Genomic DNA, 18,493 nt, shown 5'->3' on the forward strand with positions numbered 1-18,493 from the left:
GCACAAACGGCTGCCAGGGGTGTTTTCTGTTACCATATGACTTGTGGGGGGAGAGGGCGTTTCCCAGAAATTAGGGTTTGAGATGGAGGTAGACAGCTCCATCGGTGTGCACTTCATCCTGGCTGCTACCTTGCCACCCAGTAATTCCAGCCTAGAGGGTGCGGTGCTGTGGCTATACCTGGATTTCTGGGAATAGCATCAGCCTTTTTCTGTTTCTGGAAACTTCTATTGATAGGAAATGACTTTTCCACAGAATAGCCTACTGTTCTTGCCGGCCTCCAGACACCAAGTCATTGTTGTGCTGCCATGTCTGTCTTTTTCCTCTCACAGCTTCTAAGTCTATATTTAGAGCATGAAAGTGCTGAACATTCCTTTCTGATTCTTTAAAAGTTGAGCACGGGCGGGATCTTCATACATTCAATGTTAATACCTTGGATGACCATATTAAATAATAATGAGAGTAATATTTTTTCAACTTTCGTTTCAAAAAATATTATGCTGGAGATTGGAATTGAATAGTTTCAAATTTTTAAGATTCATTTTTCTGTGGGTTTACTTATTGATCAAATTTCTAAGTGAGTAAAAGCCATTCCTTTAAGGAAGTAGGGGCAGCCGCATTATATCATATTGTGACTGCTCATGTCAAAGAGAACATACATGTACTTAATAAGCTTATCAATGAAGTGACAGCTTCTCTCTCACTTTTTTTTTTTGTAAAAGGGAACAGCAAAATTCTGTCATTACCTGTGCTGCTGATTGCTATTATAGTTTCCCATGCAAGACTGTGGGTGCTATTCGGCCTAAGTTTTAAGGTGCTATATCTCAGATCCTTTTATGGAGAAACTGTCCTATTGTTGGATTGGGAAGGCCAGTTTTTTTGGCTTGAGAAAGCAGGAGATTCACCAGATTCATTGGCTGAGGGATGGTAATTTGACTCACTTTGAAGAATCTCTTACCCCACCGACCTATTCTGAGCCGCATTCATTTGGCCTATTTTTCATAGAGTTTTGGTTTGGGATGGATTTCAATCTTAATCCTACCTCTGTGGAGAGAGTAAAGCAAGTCCAGAAGATCTGGAGTATAGGAGTTTAAATCTGCACCAGTGATTCATCTCCTGGTCAGATGGACAACAGCATTAATGGTGCAGCTGCTGGACACAGATAGATCCCATTACCATTTTACAGACCTTGTCACAATGGAAGTGGAAAATGCAGGTCCTGTCTTCAAACTGACATTCAGAGGGTAAGGATCTCACATGCAGAGAAACGCTTTTTCCCGAAAGTAGACCTCTTGAGCGTGTAGCTGGTGTTCTGAGGGATCCTGGGCACTTGTGGGAACCAAGCCTTGAGCACCCTGTCTAATTTCTTGCCTATGACAACCCTGTAAATCAGATTGCTTTGTCTTCATTGAACAAATGCAAAACCAAGGTATGGAGAAGTTAAGTGTCTTGCGTGCAGTAACTCACGTAATTATGAGGTGCCCATATAGCTTATCCTCCAAACCTGAACACTTTTGAGAGTGAAGGGGGTACTAGCAGTGATTATGCTGGAATAACAGGTGCAAGTGGGGACATATTGTCCCCCTACTCATCAGGTGCAGATTGGGGATTTCATTCAGGTCTCCGATTCCACAGCCTGTCTGCTCTCCATGAGCTACATTAGATCAGGTGCCTTATCTGCAGGTGAACTGGTGAGACGCGTACTGAACAGTCTTCTGAAGATGAGATCTGCACGGGGTGTAGAGCCAAAGGGAAATTCCTTGAAGGCTAGATAAAAGTTCCCTCTAAAGGGCAAGAGAAATGCCTATTGGAGATCTTTGTTCCTGTAAAAAGGTAGAAAGAGTTTTCTTGGGAAGGCAGATGGTTTTTCTCTAGGTAAAAAATGGTTTTTCATTTTTTTTGTTTGAAAGAATGGGTCTGCTTTAGCATTTACAAGAAAGATAAAGTGAGGCTCCTAAAATCTCATATCTACGACAGACATCTTCCTAGCCCGTGGCTGTTATGATACAGTGGTATAACGAATTCTTCAATAGTGAGGTGTGTAGATGAAATTTACTGCCCCTGTTTTTAGCACTCTGTCCACGACTATTATTATCCAGGCAGATTTGTGTGATAGCATCCTTACTATGAGATGTTTAGATAAAATCTCAGCACTTGAATATTTTGCACTCCCAGTATTGGACACTCCAGTTTGTGATGATCCTCTGTGAGCCTCAGACACACCCGTGTGAACAGGCGCAGCAGAGGTGCAGACCCGAAGATAGATGAAGCCCAAGGTACTTATAACAGATATTACAGCCCAACCATGAAAAGTAATAAAGAACATCACACAGCACTCCAGGATTTATTTGTTCACTGTGTTATGTTCTTTTTCTGCCTTCTAGGCCCGTTAAGGTGTGAAAGCAAAACTTTCCTAACAGAGTAGTTCCGTAAATACCATGGCCTCTAAAAAAGTCCTGCTGGATTGGCATTCGTCACGTCAGCACTGCCAAAGAATGACATGCTATTCAAAGGCCCCTGTGGGAAACCTAGAGCAAGCGGGCAGATGGGTGAGAGTTCTGTGTTTGGTTAGAAATTTGGGATCTGGCTTTCAATTGAGAGCTGTTACTTGGCAGTTATTCTCCACCCAAGTTCCTGGGGGATCTGCCTTCTGACCCTAGGAGCACCCAAAAAAGACTGGATCCCAGAGTAGGCAAAATGAAACTTTCCGGTGATGAAGAGGAAGTCTTCTCCCATCAGGAGTGACCAATGGGACTAGAGAGGGACTGGGGGTCTCAGGGATTGCCCCGCCCCTATGATTTTTTTCAAGCTGCTCCCTGGAGAAGACATTGATATCTTGTTGCCTTTTCAAAGGCCAGACTTTTCTCTGGAAATAAGAGAACCACAGGTTTGGAGCAGAGGCGTGAGAAGGGGAAGGAGGGGGCCTGGGTGGCCAGCAGCAGCCTGTCTGCAGTGGAAATAAGAGACCGTGGAAGATGCAGAGCAGCTGTACTGTCTTGGGTAACAAGAGTCTTCTTGAAATGGGGCGGGAAACATCAGCTGAGAAGTCAGGAGATCTGGGGGCTGGTGCTTACCCTGCCACTAACCAGCTTTGTGAGCCTCTGTCTCTTCCGCACAAGTGGGCGAGTTGGGTCAGATGTTATCCAGCGTGACTTCCAGCTCTACAAGGCTTTGATGCTGAGCCACTGAACCATCTTTGTAGGGCTCACCCATGTGGCTAAATAAACATTTACTGAGTACTTATATGTCAGGCATAGGGCCTCAAAGGTGACTGCAACAGCTGACCTTATGTCTAGGGTGGGGCCCTGCCATAAACACTCCCGTTGTGCCAATAAGAAGAATGGCTAACTCTTAGAAAGCATTTATTGTGTGCCAGGCAGTGTTATGGATACTTCCCATTGAGTTACATCTATTAGTACTTTTCATCCTCCCAGCAACCCTGTGAAGTAGGTAGAACTGTTCTAATGTTAGAGATGAAAGTGAGGCACAGGGAAGTGAAGTAATTTGTCCCAGGTTTCACAGTGGTGGAACCAGGATTCGAAGCCAGGGAGCCTGGCTCAAGAGACCACACTGTGCAGCTCTTAGAGGGGAGTGCTGTCATGTCTTCTTCTTGTCTCCACTGCTGGACTGTGAGCTGCCTGAGGGCAGCAACCACGTCTGCCTTGTTAACTGTTCCTAGTGCCTGGCCCAATGTAGACTCTCGGGGCATTTTTGTTGAATGGGTAAATGGATGGATGGATGGATGGATGGAGAAGATAAACAAGGTCTTCAGGGAGCTTATAATCTAAAGAGGAAAACAGATGCATAAACACCTAATTTTGGTCCATGTCAGGCAGGAAGGGTACTTAAATGTGGGGCAACAGTGAAGCCTTCTTTGAGCCTTGAAAGATGTGCAGAATTTGGGAGAATCAGGTGGAAAAGGCGTGCCAAGCAGAGGGGCCCTGTGGGCTACCTCTTGCATTGCCTCAGCATTCAGTAATTCCCAGAGGACAGAAGGCAAGGCACAGGCTGTTGGGGATGGGGCCAGGTCAGGAAGAGCCTTCCCTGGGAAGGCATTTGGGCTTGCTCCTGAGAACGGTAGAGAGCTCCTGAAAGGGTTTAAGCAGGGGAGTGACATTAGCAGCCTTGGATTTCAGATGGGGTATTCTGGCTACAGTGTGAAGGATGGAAGGAACAGGGACACGAGATCGGGGCAGGGGAGAGGCGACTGCAGAGATCCCAGCAAGAGATCATGGGAACCTGAAGTGGAGGTGGAGGAAGAGGTGACTAGAGGGGTAGGAGGGGAGAGTGACTTAACTTTGGGCATGCTGAGTTCAAGGCGTCCTGGGGCTGCTGGTGGGCTGTGCAGGTGCTGCCATGTTTAGGGCTGAGCCTGGGAGGCTAAAGACCACGGTAAATGTGGTTTAGGCATTGCCTGCATCGGGTGGCAGTTAAAGCCAGGAGAGTGGATGATATCTCCCTGAAAAGGGTGTTACCCTGCAAGAGCCAGTCTGTGGGAGCTGAGCCAAAAAGAAGCCCCTGAAGGATGGCCAGAGAGCCTGGTCCTGCTCGAGCAGAGTGTGGCCACGGGTTTTATGGAACTCGTAATCTTCACTATAATGATAACATGTTTTGAGCCCTTACAGTGTGCCTGGCACATTTACGAGCACTTTGGGTACTTTCACTTATTCGTTGTTCATAAAAACCCTTTGTGTGTTATTCTGATTGCTATTTTTTACAAATGAGGAAAACGAGGCACCCAGAGGTTAAGTCCCAGTTACCCAAGGTCACATGTGTTGCATGACCAGAGGGCCCCGATGAGATGAGGCCTCCTGAGTTTTTATTGAGTTTGTCAATACGGAAACCTCTGAAGGCCTTTGCATATCCCACCAAACGAATGAGGCTGGGAAGGGAAGGAGGCTGTTGGAGCTGTCTTGAGGGTGAGAGGAGGTAGGTCAGGGTGGTGTTTGGTGTTTTGAAGGATGAGAGAAAGAGCCAGCTCAGAGGAAGATTTTGAAGATACAGGCAGGGAAGGGCCTGAGGTCTCAGCAGCAATGCACTGGGTGGTGGGTCCCAGGCACAGAGGAGAGAGGAGGCTGAGGGGAAGGAGGAGACTGAGGAGGGGACGGCGCCGCTGGAGGGAAGAAAGCAGGAAGGGCAGAGCTGTTGTCAGAATTGGACAGGGGTTGTATGAGTCCGTGGACGGGAAACGTCCAGAATAGGTAAATCCACAGAGGCAGAAAGTAGGTTAGTGGTTGCCTGGGGCTGGGAGGAGGGGGAGAATGCGGAGGACTGCTTAATGGGGGGTTTCTTTTTGGGGTGATAACTAGACAGATGTGATGATTGCACAATATCATGAATGTACTGACTGACATTGAATTGTACACTTTTAAGGTTAATTCAATGTTACATGAATTTTACCTCAATGAAAAAAAATTGGAAGGGGGAGAAGAGGGCAGGTAGAGAAGTGGGTCACACGCGATGACCAGGATTTTCTGGCCCCCACTTGCTTCCTATTACCTAAGGGCTTTATTTTCATCGTCTTCCAACCCATGGCGTTGTTTTGTTTACTGCAATGTAAGTGCTGTGAGATTCAAGCCTGTCCCTCTAGTACTGGAACAGCATGTGGCACAGAGTGGGTGCCCAGTAAATGGTGCAATGAATGACAGAATGGTTGAGTGATGGGTGAAGTAGAAAGTCAGGCAGCCTCCTGGAAGTAGAGTGTGGAAGGGAGTGCTGATTTGAAATCGCTGGCTGAGCACAAAGGGAAATGGACTGACTGGGCATGAGAAAAAGCCCAAGTTCTAATGTTAAGAGACCTGCAGAAGATGAGGGCGTGAAGTCACCTGGTGTTCGTGTGGTTACTATTTATTCATCTACTTTTTCTGGCCCTGCTGAACTGCCCGAGTGCAGAACACAAGGGAGACCGAGAGTGAGTTTGTTGTTACATGTTGGGGATTTTGCTGGGTGAATAGAGTGGAGAGACAGGGAGTTGGGGGGATAGAGGGCATTGGCAATAAATGGTTCTGGGAGGTCAGCGAATCTGGGAGGGATAGACTGTGGACCCCAAGAATATGGAAAGAAGTGATTACGGGACCCTCAGGCATGAAGGGTGGCCATGAGTGTTGGGAGTGGAGACAGGGACAGCTGACCTGGACAAGATGTCGGGGATGTGGCTCAGGTGGAGTGAAAGTGAAGGTCATTAGGCTCCAAGTGGTCACTATGTTGCAAGCCCAGGGCAGTGATTTCCAAAATTTCGTACTTAGGATAATGGGGTATGGGAAGAACATATGAAAGCTTAATTATTTTTTCCCTTAAAAATTAAGGACTTTAGTAATCTTCACATGTTGATTATTTTAAAATAAATTAACGTGTATTAGGGGTACATGCTCACTTTTTACTAATGGGACGTGTGACCAAAGTAGTTGTGCAGGCTACTGGTTTGGGAGGTTGGACAGGTCCTTGGATGACATCATTGGGAGTGATGTCATGTGGGAGACCAGGTCACATGGTTTGCTGAAACAGAAGCCTTGTGTCTCCTGTGACTCTGTTACCATCTCCTGGTTGACCAACAAAGGATAAGCCTTTCTTCCAGAAAGGGCATAAGGTTTCCCTGGAGTGACTGGCTCTTTGCAAACCCCTTATGTACTGCTGCAGATCACCATTTTTTTTGTGTGTGTGTGTGAAGAAGATTGGCTCTGAGCTAACATCTCTTGCCAGTATTCTTCTTTTTGCTTGAGGAAGATTGTCACTGAGCTAACATCTGTGCCAATCTTCCTCTATTTTATGTGGTATGCTACCACAGCATGGCTTGAGAAGCTGTGCCTGGGATCTGAACCTGTGAATCCCGGGCCACCAAAGTGGAGTTCTTGAACTTAACCACTAGTCCACTGGGCCAGTCCCAAGATCACTTTTTTTAAGTCATCACAAACCATTTGCTGAACATTCCTTGTAGAATTTGAATACTCACCCACATTGAGTTTTGGAATCCATTCCCCCCTTCCCCCCACCCCCCAACCCCCGCCTCTGTTTTTTTGTTAGAATTGGACTTCCCCCTCCCCCCTTCTCTTCTGACTTCCTGGATATCCATTGATGTTCTCCTCCTCCCCCCAAGAGATTATGACCTAGGGAGGGGTTTTTAGAAACCTGGGATACCATTTTCCTGAACCTTGAAATTTGAGCTGAAAGTGACTCACAAGATCTGAGGGGTAAGGGGCAGAAACCAGCGTGGCTCTGAGCCAGGATGATTTGGCTTCCAAGTCTGACTCTGCTGTTATGAGTTGTGAGCTTCTGGGCAAGTTGCTTAACCTGACTTCTGGTTTCATTTTAAAATTGAAGAGGTGCTTATCTATCTGATAAGGTTATGGGAAAAATTAAAGGAGTGTGTGACACATATGAAAGTCCCTTAAACTTGCTAGGGCTCCATAAATGCCAGTTCTTTCTCCTTCTTGACATCTCCCGCCGCACCCCCAGTTGTGTCTTGTGCTGGCCTCTAGTGCCTTTCCACCCTGGTGGAAGAGACAAGATAAGAACAAAGGGTGAATCGCTGATAACTTCCTGTTGGGCTGGTTTAAAGCTTTCCACGTGTTGCAAGCCCGCCCCTTTCCCCTGTGCTCTCTCTGTTGTGGGTTCCTTTTCCCAGCCTTCATTCTGTTTTAAGGAGTGTTTGGGGCATCGTAAGTTCTCTTATGGTGTTTGGTTAATGCTGAAACAACTCATTAATTATGAGCCTCCCCTACCCCATTAAATGCCTTCATGAGGAACAGACTTCATAGGGCAGAAAACAAAATAATGCCACCCCCTCGCCCTACTGCATTTTAGAGTTCTGAGAACATCTCAAAGCACAGTGTTTGAGTAGGATCATTTCAAAAGCCCTCCTGTAGTTATGGAATGGGAACCTTCCTATGTGACGATAATGATGATGTTGGTGGCCAGGGGACTGTTTGCAACAGTGCGTAGGCCAGGCTTCCGGAAGTGTGGGGTTTCTCTCACCGCTGGGTACTGGCCATTGCTTCTTCGACAGCCAAGGGTCTGACCATGCTGTTCTCTCCTGCATTTTAATCCGAGTATTGTAATACTTCACAAATGGAAGAAGAATGCAAGAAGTTTAAAAAGTTCTTCTGGCGTCTTTAGAAAATTGCGGCTTTGAAGAAAAGTAAAAGCCTTTGAGTGAATTAGCTCAGTCTGTTGCTAGGGTAAGTGGGTGTGGCCGTCCCTCCCCACCCCAGGAAAATACTGTATTGTTTAGTTATAAATAACTACCTTTTAATTTATAACTGGAATTTCAATCCAGATGTTAACATATTTGGGGCTTTCTTTTCCTCTTTTTTTTTTCCCCCCGAGAGTCATTTTATAACATCAGGCTCTGTTTTGGAGTTCCTAATCATTTTATTTCTATATTAATAAGATGGGATAATAGTACAGCGTGGATGTGAGCATTAGAACCAATTGAGGGAGAGAGCCTAGCTCTGTACCTTAAGTATAATAGCCACTCAGTACATGGTAAATACTATTTTAAATTCAGATGAAAGAAAAAAACCTTTCAGCTCCTATGCAGGCAGCGTAGCACTGTATGAAAAGGAACCTATTGATTAAACACTTAGAAAGTTTAAAAAAACCTCTTTCTAACTCCCGAGATATTGGCACTTGTGATGGATGTCTTGAGGCAGCTAAAACAGTTGAGTCTTTTTAGTGGAAGAAACAGGGATCTTTTCACATGAAGTGGTACTTGAAAAATATTGCTGTAATTAAAATGTACAGTGTAGCTAGTTTTCAGGAAATGTACATTTTTCATGTCTTGAAGGAGCCTTAAAGACTGACTAAAAAAGAAGAAAGGAAAGAAGCAGCCTCTACTGCAAATTAGCACGTGAGAAGGTTAAAATTCTTTTTTTCCTTCCCTCTGATGGCACACCTAGTGGTAGGGCCGATGTTGGGTTGAGGGAGTCCTCAGATGCTGCTGTAACAGCATCCGCTTTTCCTGGGAGTCTGTGAGCTCGAATGGGGCGAACAGTCCATCTTTATGTTCAATGAATTCTGACTGCAGTTTGGCATTATCTTCAGTGGTGAACATAGGCAACAAACCACAGAGCTGTTACAAGTATCCAGACTTTGTCACCAATAAATCCTCTCACATTACACTCGCTGCAGATCCTCCAAATATTATTTACACTCATCACTACTTCAAGGTGGCAAGTGATGGTAGGTGCAGAGTTACTTTCACATCTCGGTACTTGGTGGATTAACAAAGAAGCACCCATATTACTATATCCCAAGTTAAAAACCTTGTGATAACTAAATCTAAGTATAATGTATTTGGTTGGAAGTACTTTGTTTTTTATTTTATGCATTTAGAAACATTATTTGGAGGAGATGTCCAGGGGCTTCACCTGATTGCCAGTGGATCCATGGCATACAAACGCCTAGGGTCCTCCTCTTGGTCTGCATTTTAAATTTTATCTTAAGGGACTAGGCCTGAGGGAAGTGGCTGTCAAGCCTGGCTGCCCATGAGAACCACCTGGGGGAGCTTCGGGACTCCCGCTGCCCAGGCTATACCTCAGACCAGTTAAATTCGAACTTCAGGGGTGGGACCGTGGTGATTACAGGTGATCCCCGTGTGCAGCTGAGGTTGAGAACCAGTGGTCTATACGTTTGGATAAACCAGCCTACTTCCCTCTTTCCCTCCTTTCTGAGTCTTTAAATAAGAAATTGTTTAATGTTCATGGTAGGAAATTCAGTGTACAGAAGAGCACAGCTCTCTCACCTTTCTAGAGATAACCATTGCTGAAAATTTTTGTGCATAAACAATCATTATAGACACGCGCATCCACACGTATCTCCACGTTGGGGTTATACTCTACATGTTCTGTCATACAGACATACAACACATGATTTTTCACTTAGAGGGACCTTTCCTAACCGATTTCCGAGCTAGGTTGGTCCTTGAGATTAAAATTCTCTTTCTTTGGTGTTTTTGGTTTGCCTAAAACTAGGAAGCCCCATCCCACTAGGCCCAATTCAGGAGTAGTTTGGAGACCATCAACCTTATTTCCCACTTTTAAGAACTAGTGCAATGGAGGAGAAAGAACAGCGTTTGGGGTCAGGCCCACCTGGGTGTGGGACTTGGGGCAAGTTGCTTTTCCATCTTTGTATCTCTTTCCTCATCCGTCAGGTGGAGACAAAGAACGTTTCCTCGCAGGGCAGTTGTGAACTGTGTACAGGTCAGTGACAGGTAGCTCTTATCCTGGGTCTCCTTGCAGGTTGCATTCCTCAGAGGAGCTTGAAGTGTTCCTCGGGCCTGTCAGAGTTCTTTCTCCTGTATTAGTAAGCAGGTAGCAGGAAGCACAGGGTAAATAAAAAAAAAATCCCTGTGTACCTGGTATAGACAGAGTCTGGAGATCCTAAACCTGTGCCTTGGGATTTCTGTCATCAAGTTGGGTTAGGAGTTGGGTTCAAGACCACACTGATGATGAACTAGCCTTATCAGCTCTTCTTGTACCAGGGTAGCCAACTCTAAGAAATGCCCCCACGTGCTTATTGACCCATATCTTTGCATTTCATCTCACTTGCAAAAGCAGTTATGTCTGGAGTGAGAGCCAGTATCAGAACTCCTGGCGGGAAACAGAATTCACCCCAGATGGTTTGAATGAAGACTAATGAAAGGAACAGTTGCAGAGGGGCTGGCTAGGCACCATGAGGCCCCCAGGGACGAACAACAGTGGGGAAAACAATCTCGCCTCTAGGGCCGGAGCGGGAAAGGAGAGAAAGTAGAGTTCTTGGGGCTCAGTAGGATCTGGAACTGAAGAGCAGCTGTCCAGCAGGAGCTATAGTCCGGAGGAATGGTGCCCAAAGATGTGGCATCTGAGGAGAGAGGGAGCTGGAAAGAAATAACCCTGACCTCTCCCCTCCTTTTCCAGTCTCCTGCTGGGCCTCTGGTCAGCTGAACCAATGGGAAGCCAGCAGGCGATGGAGCCCAGGTGATGGAGTCTACAGGTGTCAGCCAGTCTGGGCACAGAACAGGGCTGAGAATAGATGGGGGAAGGGCAAATGGAATAACCAGATAACCAGCACAGAGGCTGTTGCATGTCCGACTGTGTGAAGTGCCTGCCAGCGAGTTGAGCACTTAGATGGTACACGGTGAATATCGTTTCCTTCCCTCGCTTCCTAGGATTTGGATGGCAGCTTGTTTACTCTTGCGTTAAGCACCAGCAAGGGCATTGAGGCAGAGAGAGAAGGAGAAAGAGCTTCACATAGTGAAAAGCAAACCCTTGCATCAAGACCTGTCATATTTTTCTGAACTCTGGCTTTCTTGGTGTCCGTGCAGAGGAACTTTGCAGGCAAATCGTCCCCTAGTTCCTGGCTGCCACTGGGCAGGCAAACACCAAAGGCATGGAGGTCCAGACGGGAGATGTTAGTTTGAAAACTCTCTTGTTTCTCCTGACACATGCCTGGAGATTTCCAGTAGTCATCTCTGGAAGCTAGGAGACCACACTGGTAGTCTCTGGTGAGGCCTCCCTGGCCGCTGTACAAGTCAGTCTCTCAGAGCTCAAGAGAAGACCGGGCTGATTCCATAATTTGAGCCTTCCGGTCTATTGAAAAAGTGAGAAAATGCATATTAGGATTAGAAACACCATCGGGAATCTTAAGTGTTTACATGTGAGAACTGAACGTTTTTTTTAACACAAAGAAACATAATGCAACCTAATCATGCTTTTCAGAGGATAATTATAGGAGTTACAAAATATGGAGACACAGCTTGCTCTCGGCGGTGGGGTCTGGTAATGGGATATCAGTTCAAAGTTACATGACGAACGTCTTCTGTTTCATCCCCGTTGTTGTATCTCTGTGAGGCTCTGTGACTCGGGGGACAGTCTCAGAAGTCTGGCTCCGAGGCTGTTGTGAACTGGGCTCCTGCCACCTCTACACCCCACCTCTCCATGTTCTGTATACTTTGACTCCTGGTGCCTCTGTGCCTTCTCAGAGCCAGATGAGGAAAGATTCATGGTTGAGTGTGTTGCGTTTTGCATAATTATCAGGAAGATAGAGCACGAGTAAGGGGAACCTTGCAGGAGGCTCTGGTTGAGCAGAGCAGGCCCGCTCACCGCCATAGTGACAGCTCTCCGTTCCGTCTCCAGATGTTGACCTTCGTAGATCACAACTGGTCTACGGGGACTTCACCAAAGGCAAAGAAAGGAAGTAAATGTAAAATCAATGTCCTTTAAATTTTTTAAAATAATGAACTGTCTGTTGAAAGATTTGGGGGCCAGGGACTTGGCTGGATGAATGTGGTGAACGATGTTTTATCTCCAAGTCACATGCAGATGTAGTTGAGGCCATCTTGGTAGTAAAAGAAAAGTATGAATTGCTCTCCGACTTTAGCTGGATATCAGCAGTGCATTAATAAAATAGGGTGGCGGGCTGCCAACTTCAGTTGTGTAAGAAGGACCAAAGGAGCTTGTTAGAAAGCACATCCCAGGCCCCCTCGTGCCGAGGCATGGAGTCCACCTTTTTAGCCAACACCCCAGGTGCTTCAAGAAATATAGCTTAGGAAACACTGGAACCTGGGATGTTGACCCCCTTGAGACTTTTTCAAGGTGTTGACGCTTGATCAGGAGATCTTTGGTCTTTTTTTTTTCGTTTTAATCAGAATTGTAAAAAGCCTCTGGACCTTCTTCCAGACTGGACTGTTTTGTTTTGACCCGTGTACTTCAGGCAGCCCGTCATTGGCAGGACAGATGCACAAGAAGTAATTTCCCTAGAGAGGGAGCCTGCTGTCACGTGGTGGGAGATGCTGTCTTGTTTAAAAACAAAGAAATAAAACTCTCCATCGAACTCGATGGTCTCCCTGAAGCGGTGGGAAAGGTAATCCAGTGGTGTCTGTTTGTTTCAAGCCTGTGTTCGTATTAGTCCTGTTACAAATGATAATGCTTTCCATTTGCAGGCTTGCTGTCTCCGAGGAGTTTTATGTAGCATGTACTAGACCCTGCTGGGTGATTAAGCCACTCACTCGGCATCTTACAGGCCACTCGAGGACTGTTTGTTTATAGCAGACTACGGCTCTACTCTGAGAGTTTGCTGAGTGGCACGTTAACTCGTCCTTCTGGTTCCTCGGGAAGGGAGGGTCCTCAGGGCCTAATGCTGTGGGGGTTGAGGCCCAGAGAGATGGGGTGCTCCTGCTGGTCTCATGCCTTTATCTTTCCCATGTCATTAGAAGCTTCTTGGCCCCTTCAGGTGGGGTGAGGGCAGGGCTGTAGCTCTTTCTTTTCAAGGTTCATTATCCTATAGGGAAAAAATATGAGCATCCTACAAAACAAGAGGTAGTTAATTTAATACTTGTGTAAATAGGAGAAAGACATGGCATTTTTCACTCACCAGGTTTTACAGTTTCAATTAGAATTTCAGAGACTTTGTGGCTAATTAAGGCAGCGTGTCTAAGGAAGAAGAATATGGGACAGATGCATGTGGGGGAATGAACAGTTAGGCAAGAGAGTATTTCAAAGGGGCAAATCGCCCACTTCGATAGCCTTTTAAGGTGAAGCCCTTCAAAACTCTGAAATCCATGTGGCCTTTTCACAGCTGTAGAAGTGAGGCTGTGACTGATTCCCATAAGGAAACGGTGCTTTCGCTGCCCACCCTTGCCCCGTCCTCCCCTCTGGAGGCCCACACTCCGCACCTGGCCTGTCCGTGCTGCGTCAGACATGCGCATCAGAGGGCAAATGCAAAGCTCTTCTTAGGGAAAAGGGAAGCCCCGTGGTGCTCTGCTTCCACCTGTCACAGAGACAGGAAGCCCAGTGGCTCCCCCGGTTGGTTGAGGTGTCCCTGCTGCCGACACCCATCTCAGTCAGCGGCTTTGATTCTCAGGCTCCATAAGATGACTGGGGGTGAAGCCTCTGCACCCCGCCCCTACTGACCACCCCTTCAGACTCTAAATCTAATCCAGGGAAATGCTTGCACACTAGGCTTCTCCAAGACCCATCCGTTTTACCAAGTCACAGGTGAGACTTTTCTGGAAATTCAAGGCACTCTGACGAGTGTGTTGTCATACTCTCCCTAATGAACTGCAAGGCAGTCAAGGTAATTAAAGGAAACTCCGCTTGTGAAAATGCGGGCGAGAAGCCTCCCTTTACATCTAAGTTTGAGTCTGATCAGTGTTCATGAGGGGGCTGTGTGAGATGTCTTGGCCATTTGTAACCTTTCCTGGTGGATAAAGGACATCCATTCTAAACAAGGAACAGACTTTTCCCTCAAAATGCTAAAGTTTAAGCATAAGAGTGGCTGGGATTGAAGAGGCCAAGTGCTGCTATTTCTGTCACAGTGACAGCCCTGTGTTTGGGTTAGTCCTGCAGGGTGGGACGCCTTCTTTTCAGCCCTTATTCCGATTCTCTGATGGCAGATGCAAGGGTGGGTTAGGATGAACTGACTTTGTTCAGGGGTTTGAGAGCTTGTTCCACAGCCCCTGGGAGAGTCCACTCTTTCTCTGCCACCCAGACATATCTCTTGCTTGGACATCTCTGCTGTCACCACCCTGGCCCAGGCCACTGCCATTTCTTGCCTGGACGATGCAGTGGCCTCTGTTTCCATTCTCTCTTCCCTCTCTACACAGCATCCACAGCGAGCTTTTGAAAATGCAGAGCAGATCATTGCCGTCAGTGTACTGCTTCTTCCCTCTCCTGCCGAGAGGCAGTGTAGCAAGGTGGTTGGCCCCACGGGATTCTAATCCTTTACTAGCTGGTTGACTTGGGGCAACTTATTTAACTTCTGTCCTCATCTATAAAATGGGGATGATGATGATAATAGAACCTAATTGTGGGTTGTTGTAGGGATTACATTTTTATGTGGAACTCTTAGACCAGTGTTTAATAAATGTTAGTTATCATGTTTATTGTTAATATTCTGCCTACAAGTTGGGTGCATCTTTGTAAGCTTAGACTCCAACACAGACTCTTGACCAAGCTTGTGAGGCGCAGCAGGCTCCAAGGCTGGGCAACTTCTCTAGCCTCATCTCCCAGTTATTCCTCCTGCCTCCTTCTCTGTTTTCTACCTGCACTGTGTTCTTTCATTGTCTCCAAAGCACCAAGCTCTCTCCTGCTCCAGGGCCTTTGCACAAGCTTTTCCTATACTGAGAATGTTTACTTCCTTCTCTCTTTGCCCCGCTGACTCCTGCTTCTCCTTCGTCTCTCAGCGTAATTGTCCTTTCTTTAGGGAGGCCTCCCTCAACCACTGAGGTGAAAGGAGATCCCCATCATTCTCTCTGGTGGCACCCCCATTCTTTCATAGTGTTTGCCACAGTTCGTAGTTGTTTTTTTTTTAATATTTTATTTTTCCTTTTTCTCCCCAAAGCCCCTTAGTACATACAGAGTTGTGTATTTTTAGTTGTGGGTCCTTCTAGTTGTGGCATGTGGGACACCGCCTCAGCATGGCTTGATGAGTGGTGCCATGTCTGCGCCCAGGATCTAAACCAGCGAAACCCCGGGCCTCCAAAGCAGAGCCCGCAACCTTAACCACTCGGCCAGAGGGCCAGCCCCCACAGTTTGTAATTTTATATTTATTTGTAGGTATGCTTGATTGGTATCTTCAAGCTTTCCTACGCTTTAAGCTCCTTGAAGCCAAGGATGGGCCCATAGCTTGTAGCACAGGCCTGGCCTACACTGTGTGATGTCACGAATGGGATGAATGAATGCTGCCACCCCAGGTGGGCTTGTGAGCTTCTTCCCTGGGCCTACAGTCGATGTATGATATAGGGCTTGTTTGCAGACAGAGACCTTTTTGAATCCATTTCTAGGTTACAGGTCAGCCCTGGATGGGGAAGATACAGAGCTTAGTGGTTCTCAGCTTTCTTGTGCATCAGACGCACCTGGAGGGCTTGTCAAAACAGATTGCTTGTCTCCACCCCCAGAGCCTCTGATTCCATAGGCCTGGGTTGGCCCGGGAATGTGTGTCTCTAACAAGTTCCAGGAGATTCTGATACTGCTGGTGATGGGGCCACCCTTTGAGGACCACTGATAGAGTATATAGATAGCAAAACAATTACTGTAACAGTGCCTCGAGGCCGGCTAGGTCATAGAGTGCACAGAGGAAATAAAGGCAAACAGAAAAGTGAACAAGGTGGCTGGTCATGGGCGATCCAGAAGAGTTTGTCCTAGTTCCTGCCCCACTCACGCCGTGTCCTTCTTTGTGAGGTGGTTAATGATCTCACGGTGGGAAAAGCTCTTCTTCCTATGTCTTTGCTGCTCAGGTGGTAAAATCCAGGGGTTGGGAAAGGTTTGAGGTACAGGATCCCCCCAGGAGAAGAATTTTATTTTTAACTTTTTAAACTTTATTTTTTCCTTCTTCTCCCCAAAAGCCCCCCAGTGCATAGTTGTATATTTTAGTTGTGGGTCCTTCTAGTTGTGGCACTTGGGACGCCGCCTCAACATGACTTGATAAGCAGTGCTAGGCCTGTGCCCAGGATTTGAACCAGTGAAACCCTGGGCCACCGAGGCAGAGTGCTCGAACCCAACTGCTCGGCCACAGGGCCGGCCCCAGAATAATGTTTGAAAGGAGCTCATTGTGGTCATGTTGTAAAGGCCCGAAAGCAAGGATCCTGGTGGTTAGATTGGAAGCCAGATTTAAGATGGTTATTGATGGCAACTCCTTCTGCTGCTTGTTCCTCCAGAAATGCTCCTTGTGAAGGACTCTTCAGGGAGCCCTCTCTGGTTTCTCTTTGCTGACTGAGAGCTACAGGAAAGCTCTTAGGTTTACTAGTAGCCATAGAACAGGTAGGCACTTTGCAGAGGCGTGATCCCCTCCTTTCCGATCACAGCCACTACGAGGTTTTCATGGGTTTCAGGAGCTTTTCATGGCCCCAAGCGGCTCCTCATCCCTCCGCGTTAGGAAGGGAGACGGTGGCCCTGGAGCGAGGCTTTTGGAGTCAGACACATCCAGGTTTGGTGCTGCTCCTGGTAGCATGCCTTTAGGTAACTAGCTTCTCGTCACTGTTTCCTGTCCTAAAAGGTAGGGAAGATAATGTCCAGGGAAGCTTACAGTGTAGTGGTAAAGCAGGGGAATCAAGTTGAAAAGCCTTGCCAGCCTTCACTGTTGTGACCATGAACAAGTGATGGCATCCTCAGCATCCTCATCCTTCATCACACAGGCCTTAGAAGGGTCCTTACCTCGTAGGGTTCTTGGGAAGATAAAATACTTGCAAAAACTGGTGGGATCCAAATAAAGTCTGTAGTTTAGTTATTGGTATCGTACCGAGGTTAATTTCTTGGTTTTGACAAATATGTCATGGTTGTGTAAGATGTTAGCATTAAGGATGCTGAATGAAGAGTATATAGGGACTTTGTACTATCTTTGCAACGTTTCAGTAAATCTAAAGTTATCCCAAAATGAAAAGTGTGTTTTAAGAAATGTTTGTGAAGTAGTTAGCAGGGTGCTTGACGTTTAGTAAGCCCTCAGTAAATGGTGGCCATTACCATTACTACTAATATATCTGTAGTTATTACTACTGATACCTTGAAGGGTCATTGTAACCAATGTATGTGTCCAACTGACCACTACAGATGGTATATTAACTTCCTATTGCTGCTGTAAACTTGGTGGCTTAACACAAATTTATATCTTATAGTTCTGAGATCAGGAGTCCAAAATAGGTCTCATTGGGCTGAAATTAAGGTGTCAGCAGGATTGCCTTCTTTCTAAAGGTTCTAGGGGATCACTCTGTTTCCTTGCCTTTTCCAGCTTCCAGAGGTGGCCATGTGTTCCTTGGCTCACAGCCCCCCCCCATCTTCAAAGCGAGTGATCAAATTACTCTGACATCTGCTTCCCTGATTACATCTGCTTCTCTGACCCTCCTTCCTCTCTCTTATAAGGGCCTTTATGATTATATTGGGCCCATCTGGATAATCCAGGTTAATTTTCCCAGTCTCAAGAGCTGTGACTTAATCACATCAGCAAAGTCCCTTTTCCATGTACAATAACATTCACAGGTCTTGGGAGTTGGGACAAGACATCTTTGGGGAGCCCTTATTCTGCCCACCACAGGTGGTAAGCTGTCTTCCTTCTCCTTTTTTCATTTGCCTATGTCCCGTGTCCCCTACACAGCCCCTAGACGGGAGAGACCTGTTGTTTTAGCTCCTCGGGTGGAGCTTATGCCTATGGGGCAGCGGGAGGAGCTTTGCCATCCAGCTGTTTCCCTTGGAGGCCTGAGCTCTATGTGGGTGGGTTCTGAGGGTTCAGACTGTTGCTTGGTGTCTAGTAGATGTGTGTGTTGTACAGCCGGGCACCAGGTTACTGAGTGTCCATATGGTAATGGACTCTGATTCTTCCGTTGTGGGCTTGGTACTTTGGGCACAAAAATGGTGACAGCACCTATCTCTTAGTTAGCAAATTGTGCTCACTTACTCACTGTTGAGTCTGGAGGCTGAATCTACCAAACCCCTGTGAATACAGATTGTGGGTCGTAGATGATCCTGGATGTCATACTCCCTTAGTTCTTTGTCCAGGGCGTTATTCCCACCCCTCCTCTTCCTCTTCACC

General features: G+C 46.6%; 1 protein-coding gene across 4 annotated transcripts in view; it reads left to right on the forward strand.

Annotated features, from left to right (window-relative positions):
• Positions 1-18,493, forward strand: part of LOC124233828 (alpha-1,6-mannosylglycoprotein 6-beta-N-acetylglucosaminyltransferase A) — a 323,186-nt gene that overhangs the window by 15,101 nt on the left and 289,592 nt on the right. The gene's annotated exons all lie outside the window — the stretch shown is intronic.

Source organism: Equus quagga, unplaced genomic scaffold (assembly GCF_021613505.1).
Source record: "Equus quagga isolate Etosha38 unplaced genomic scaffold, UCLA_HA_Equagga_1.0 252_RagTag, whole genome shotgun sequence".
NCBI lineage: Eukaryota > Metazoa > Chordata > Mammalia > Perissodactyla > Equidae > Equus > Equus quagga.